We start from the raw sequence: 7500 nt of genomic DNA, 5'->3' as shown, positions 1-7500 counted from the left end.
CTGGGGGGATACGAATCAATGAATGTCCATTCCAAGGTTCATCTCAATGATAATTACGAAGTTTCTGTAGCCAGTTTGAAAAGAGGAGGGGCATACCATCTTACCATTGGGTAAACAAAATACTAGATCACATCTTTCTATTTGATGTGAGAATTCTGTTAAACCAACAGCCTGTTGTACAGAGCCATAAATTCTGATTGCATAACATATTTCATGGTTTCAAGGTCGCTCATAAATAGCAGAGGCATGGGATAGTGTCAATGCCCCAGAAACTGACCGTATAAAGGCTACATATAATCAGCGCCCAGACCACTCTCCACCCAAGCTAGGACTAAGGAGGGTCAGGCAATGACTGCTGATGATTCAGCAGGTATACCTATAAGCACCCCCCCCCCCCTAGTATTCAATTCAAACATTCAAACTCATAAAGAGGAAATAATTTCAATGAATTAAAGTTTATCAGATTTGATGTAAGCTATTAAGTATTTCAAGTGCAAATATGGTTGAACGGTGGATGCAATGAACATGAATGCTATGAACAAATTAGAGCATAAAATACGACCTTTCCCTTCTCATTGAAAAAGATGCTACCTAATCATAAAATCAAATATCACGAATCAATAAATAGTTCCGTGTATTTATTTATTTCTTAGACGATTCATACACACAAACTATATGAATTTTTTACTATTCCTCTAAGGTGAGTCTCGTGATTAGCAATGAAGACTAAGATTCGATATTTCGATACGAGAATATAATTTTTGTAAGCAGGTTTGCGGTCTCCTGAAACTTTAGCTAAATGTGTATTGATAAATAAACATGATATAATACAACAGGCAAATGAATCTCCGAATTTAATGTAAATAGCACGACATGCTGCGAGTCTTAACAGAAAGACGGGTTAAACTTCATATGTTTATTAACGTAACATAATTTTCTATGTATAAACAGTTGAAGATAACAATGACAAAAACTTTAACAATATGAAACATGCAGTGGCAAGCTTAAACATATTTTTCTATTATTAGAGAGAGAGAGAGAGAGAGAGAGAGAGAGAGAGAGAGAGAGAGAGAGAGAGAGAGAGAGAGACTATCGCATTATGATTAATAAGTGTTTGAAATACACGTGAATTACATGATCAATAAAAATTACTCGACCTAAGAAGTGGAGAACATTTGAACCAATCAAGATAAAAAATGCAATGCAAGATATTCGATAATACCAATGTATATGATACCACAGACTCCATGAAATAAGTTAACCTAAAGATGATGAAAGTAATGCAAAAAAAGAAAAAAAAATTCTACCTCATCAATGCAAATGATGTCACCAAGCCAGTGCAAATGATTCTACCTATCAATGTAATGAATTCAACCTAATCAGTGCAAAGAATTCAACCTAATCAATACAGAGCATTCAACCCAATCAGTACAATGATTCAATATAATCAGTAGAAAGGATTCAACATAATCAGCACAGAGGATCCGGAGTAACCAGTTTAAAGGTTTAAAGGCCGCTCATGAATGGCAGATGCAAGGGACAGTGACATTGCCCTATCAAGCAGGACGATGCCCTAGAGACTGACCAAATATATATATATAACATATATACTGTATATATATATATATATATATATATATATATATATATATATATATATATATATATATATATATATATATATATACATATATATATATATATATATATATATATATATATATATATATATATATATGATCAGCACCCAAGGCCCCTCTCCACCCAAGCTAGGAGCAAGGAGAGCCAGGCAATGACTGCTGATGACTCAGTGGATAGACCTAAAGGTTCTCCCAAACCCCTATCCATAGCTCACAAGAATGGTGAAGTTGCAGCTACCAAAGAAACTGTCGGGTTTGAGCGGGACTCGAACCCCAGTCGGGCATTTACAGGTCAGGAACGTTACCACATCGGGCACCACAAGGATTCAACGTAATCAGGGCAAAGAATACAACCCTAATCAGTACAAAGTATTCTACCTAATCAGTACTAAGGATTCAACTCAAGGAATTCCAAGGATTCAACTCAAGGAGTTCCAAGGATTCAACCAATTCCACTCGAATATTCAACCAACTTGATGGCCATAATCAATTCCACCGATTCAAACTGACAGAGAAATCCTACTCAGACGATGTCAATTATGTCTATAGTCCATTTCTTTTAGCGATGCATATTTGCACCGACTCGCGGCGGTGCCCTTTTAGCTCGGAAAAAGTTTCCTGATCGCTGATTGCTTAGAATTATCTTGTCCAACCAATCAGCGATCCGGAAACTTTTCCGAGCTAAAAGGGCACCGCTGCGAGTCGGTGCAAATATGCATCGCTATAAGAAATGGACTATAGTTGATGCGGTGACCTTAAAACACGATCACTTTCAAACGTTTCCATCCAAAATCAAAGAAAAATCCCTCTCAAGTCTATACCATATTTCGAATTATTGAACATTCAAAGACATTTCGATTTTCATCCCATAATATGAGGATACAAAGCCTAAAAGCTTTTTCTGGGTTCCTCAAGAAAAAGTTTCACATAGTTTTTATCTTATATGTTTTTTATATATTTTAGACATTTTTTTCTTCTCCATTTTACTTATTAATCTACTTCTATTTATATAATTCTACTGTATCTATTCAAAAAAGGAAGAAGGAACGAAAAGGAAACTACAAAACGAAATGGAGATAAAAACAAAATTAAATTACCGAACACAATTGGGGAAAGAAAAAACTCAACAAAAAAATGGGTAAAAAACTCAACAAACTCTTCGGAACCCGATGGGATAAGATAAAAACCAAACGAAAGAACAAAATGAAAAAAGAAGAAAATCTAAACTTTAAAACAAAATGGGAAAAAAAATCAAACAACAAAGCAAAAATGGAAAATGAACAAACTCAAAACTACAAAACAAAATTTGGATAAAACAAAATCAAATAACAAAACAAAATATGGAAAAGAAACAAAATAAAACTATAGAAAAAACAGTGATAAGAAACAAAATAAAACTACAGAAAAAAATAGGGATAAGAAATAAAAAAGTACAAAATTTACTTTCAACCTACCAAAAAAAAAAAAAAAAAAAAAAAAAAAGAAAAAAAAAAAAAAAAAGCAAATTAATGGCTGTGGTAGAAACAGGCATGCTGCCCAGCCCACAACGCAGCGCAAGGAATTAATCTTTATGCAAATTAATTACTTCCGTCCATACTACTGACTTGCCTAAAGCACACGCAGCCAGTGGAAGAATTAGTTCACGGAAATCCAACATTGAATATAAAAGTAGAGGTGATTCTATTTTACTATTTTTGTTAATAGTTTATATATGACATGTCTGTTTTGACGTGGTTACTTATTTTAGAATGATTTATTGTTAATTTGTTCTCTTCATTTATTTATTTCCTTGTATCCTTTCCTCACTGGGCTATTTTTCCCTGTTGGAGCCCCTGGGCTTATGGCATCTTGCTTTTCCAACTAGGGTTGTAGCTTGGATAATAATAATAATAATAATAATAATAATAATCTGGACAAGTTCTTGTACTGTGACTGTTCTAGAAAGCAAGTTTCCTTTATTTGCGATAGTTACCTTTAAATCATTAGAGGAATATTTTCATAATTATATAATACATTTCTAATAATTCCATCTAAATCTGTAATTTTTTTTTATATTTTCAATACTTCTAAACTTTTGATAAACACTTGGATTCTTAAAAACAACCTCAATTATATACTTATTATTTCGAAATTACATTTAAGCTTTTTAATATTTCCATCTAAATCTATCTTCTTTTCCTATTTCAAATACTTCTAAATTCTTGATAAAAACTTTTAGATTCTTAAAACCAACCTCCTTCACATTTCATTCATTCCTTTTGAATTATTATTCCTTGAAATTCTAGAAAAGTACTACGGAATTACAGATATTCTCTTCAAACTCTTAAATAAATATAGTCCATTTCTTTTATCGAGGCAGATTTGCACCGACTCGTAGCGGGGCCCTTTTAGCTCGGAAAATTTTCCTGATCGCTGATTGGTTAGAATTATCTCGTCCAACCAATCAGCGATCAGGAAACTTTTCCGAGCTAAAAGGGCACCGCTGCGAGTCGGTGCAAATCTGCATCGCTAAAAGAAATTGACTATATGTGTATTTCTAAGAAATAACCTCAATTTTACAGGTGTTATTTTAGATATCATTAGATTAGCTCCAAAACTGTTCATAGCGACATTAGCGACATCTATAAGTGGAATATATGGCACTTTGGAAATTGATCTCTAAAACTGTAGCTTCTTGGAATTCTCACTTAGCCATTTATACAAAAATGTTGGTGGCCAATTGGAAACGTCCCTGTCTGGTGATCTGACAGACTGGGGTTCGAGTCCCACTCAAGCTCGATAATCTATTGCAGTGTCTGCAATCTCACCATCCTTGTGAGCTAGGGATTTGGGGGAGCCTTTAGGTCTACCGGCTGAGTAATCAGCCATCATTGCCTGGCCCTCCCTGGTTCTAGCTTGGGTGGCGAAGTGGCTCAGGCGTTGATCATATGTATTTAGGATCAGCCTCTAGGGCATTGTCACTGTCCCTTGCCTCTGACATTTATGAGTGGCCTTTAAATCTCCAAGAGCTTCTTGAAATCACTAAGAGATGTTATCCTGGGTATTGCTCTCAGTCACGACTGAACATACTGCCGGATTATTCTACGTGTGTAACTTTACATATTACTGTCAAGAGGTTCCTAGTGCTTTCATAAACCTTCCACTGTCAAACAATTCTACATAGGGAGTGTTACCCTAGAACCTGCTCTTAGGAGTTTCTTTGAACTGAATGTATAATTATTATTATTATTATTATTATTATTATTATTATTATCATAGTTGTTATTTCTATTGCTTTTGTTATTATTATCAATTGCTAAGCTACAACCCTAGTTGGAAAAGCAGAATGCTATAAGCCCAGGGGCCCCAACAGGGAAAATAGCCCAGTAAGGAAAGGAAACAAGGAAAAATAAGATATTTTAAGAACAGTAATATTAAAATAAATATCTCCTTTATAAACTATAAAAACTTTAACAAAACGAGAGGAAGAGAAGATAGAATAGTGTGCCCGAGTGTACCCTCAAGCAAGAGAACTCTACTCCAAGACAGTGGAAGACCATAGTACAGAGACTATGGCACTACCCAAGAATAAGGAACAATGGTTTGATTTTGGAATGTCCTCCTAGAAGAGCTGCTTACCATAGCTAAAGAGTCTCTTCTACCCTTACCTAAGAGGACAGTGGCCACTGAACAATGATAGTGCAGTAACCCCTTTGGTGATGAAGAATTGTATGAATAAGATATATTTCATATTCCCCCCAAAAAGACTTTGTGCTACCTCCACACACGAGAAAATTATTTCAACAGCCTTTGATTTCCACAGAATCAAATGTTGCACGATTTCGCTAACTGGAGGACCAGTGTCATTGCTTAGCTATAAAAGATGGGTTAACTGGACCAAAGAGCTACAAATTCACATGTTGGAAAACACTTGTAACACGTTACCTACGCCCCACAGGTAACGTGTTGCAAGTGTAAATTGAAGCAAATTGAAATGCCGCAAAACACCTGAGTGCAGAAACAAGGACAAATTACCTAAAGTGATTTCATGAAAAAACATCTCCCCTTTGTAATAAAGAGCAAGTGCCTGACTATTAGTGTATCTATATATATATATATATATATATATATATATATATATATATATATATATATATATATATAATTCCTGTTACGCTCAGAGAAGAGAGGGATTAAGTCATACCTGGTGAGAAGGGGATGATAAAGAGCAAGTGCCTGACTATTAGTGTATCTATCTATCTATCTATCTACCTATCTATCTATCTATCTATCTATCTATCTATCTATCTATCTATCTATATATATATATATATATATATATATATATATATATATATATATATATATATATATATATAATTCCTGTCACACTCAGAGGAGAGAAGAATTAAGTCATACCTGGTGAGAAGGGGATACCCAGTGAGGTACACTCGGAAACCACTCTCTCATGCAAATTGCCGAACCAGTGGGTTGTAGTTAGGAAAGGGGGAGGGGCTATGATGGGTTGACTCTGTGTGTGCATGTGCTCAGGTAAACTAATATAGAATATTCTACCCTATTTTTTTCTCAAGCAAAGAATTAATACTAACTTCATTCAGGAGTAAACATCAATACTCACTATTTAGGACTAATATTTATTCTACCAGAGCTATTTTCAGAACTATACAAGCCAGATCATTGACAAACTTAGATCATGATCTTCAGTCTCAAACACTAAACTTTTTTGCGCATTGTATGAATATGAATGACAAGCGAATAAACAATATATACACACCAGCTGGATTTAGTCAGTGGTGACTGTCTATTATGCAGCTATTAAAAAAAGACACTAATTTGAATAAGAAAATGTCTAACCAAAATATTGAAATCTTATATAAAGGAGAATTACACGGTTCTCATTTAATTTCCAATAACAAGAACAAGAACAACAACAACAACAAATGCAGCCGTTACTAGTCCACTGCAGGACAAAGGCCTCAGACATGTCTTTATTCACTTCTGGGGTTCGGCTACTTTTCATCAACACGCTGGCCAGTGCGGATTGGTGATGGTGGGAGACTTTCACCTCATCGTTCACAGCAAACCAACCTGGTATAGGTAGCTCTGACTATTACGACTTTTCTGATCATGGCGATACTTAAAACCCTTTCACCACATTATTCTAATGTTATTACCATTCTTGTTATCTTATTATAAATATTAATTACTTCTCTTGTTTATTTCCTTATTTCCTTTCCTCACTGGGCTATTTTCCCCGTAGGAACCCTTGGGCTTATAGCATCTTGCTTTTCCAACTAGGGTTGTAGATTAGCAAGTAATAATAATAATAATAAAAATAATAATAATAATAACAATATTATGGTATCACCTCTCATAAACACTAATAAATTCAACAATCTTGCCACAAAGATCAAAAACAGCTTTATAATATCTTAAATCAAATTATGATACAGCCATTACTTATAAAAAAATTTCTTATTCTACTGGACTCCAGAATAAGAAAATCGTACCCTTAACACGAAAGAAATTATCACATTGATCTAAGCAAAGACACGAATTTAAGTTTGTTCAATAACATGAAAGTCATCATGTTATTTTGAAAGAAGTCAACTTTAATTTTGTTCTATAACATGAAGGTCATAATCTTATTTTGACGGAAGTCGTAATCTTATTTTTTTTTTACGAACAGAAATAAGTTGAAAAAAAAAAAAAGAATTCCAAGTAATCTCGTTAATCTCTCATAGTCTTTACAAACGAAGCAAGGAAGAGACTGAGTGGCAAACATCACATATTTCGATATTAATGGCCATGACACAAAAGATACTATATTGTAACACACTGAAATAAAAAGGGTAGTTTT

This window comes from Palaemon carinicauda, chromosome 35, assembly GCF_036898095.1.
Source record: "Palaemon carinicauda isolate YSFRI2023 chromosome 35, ASM3689809v2, whole genome shotgun sequence".
NCBI classification, from domain to species: domain Eukaryota; kingdom Metazoa; phylum Arthropoda; class Malacostraca; order Decapoda; family Palaemonidae; genus Palaemon; species Palaemon carinicauda.
The sequence above is the reverse complement of the archived record's forward strand: the minus strand, read 5'-3'. Positions refer to the sequence as shown.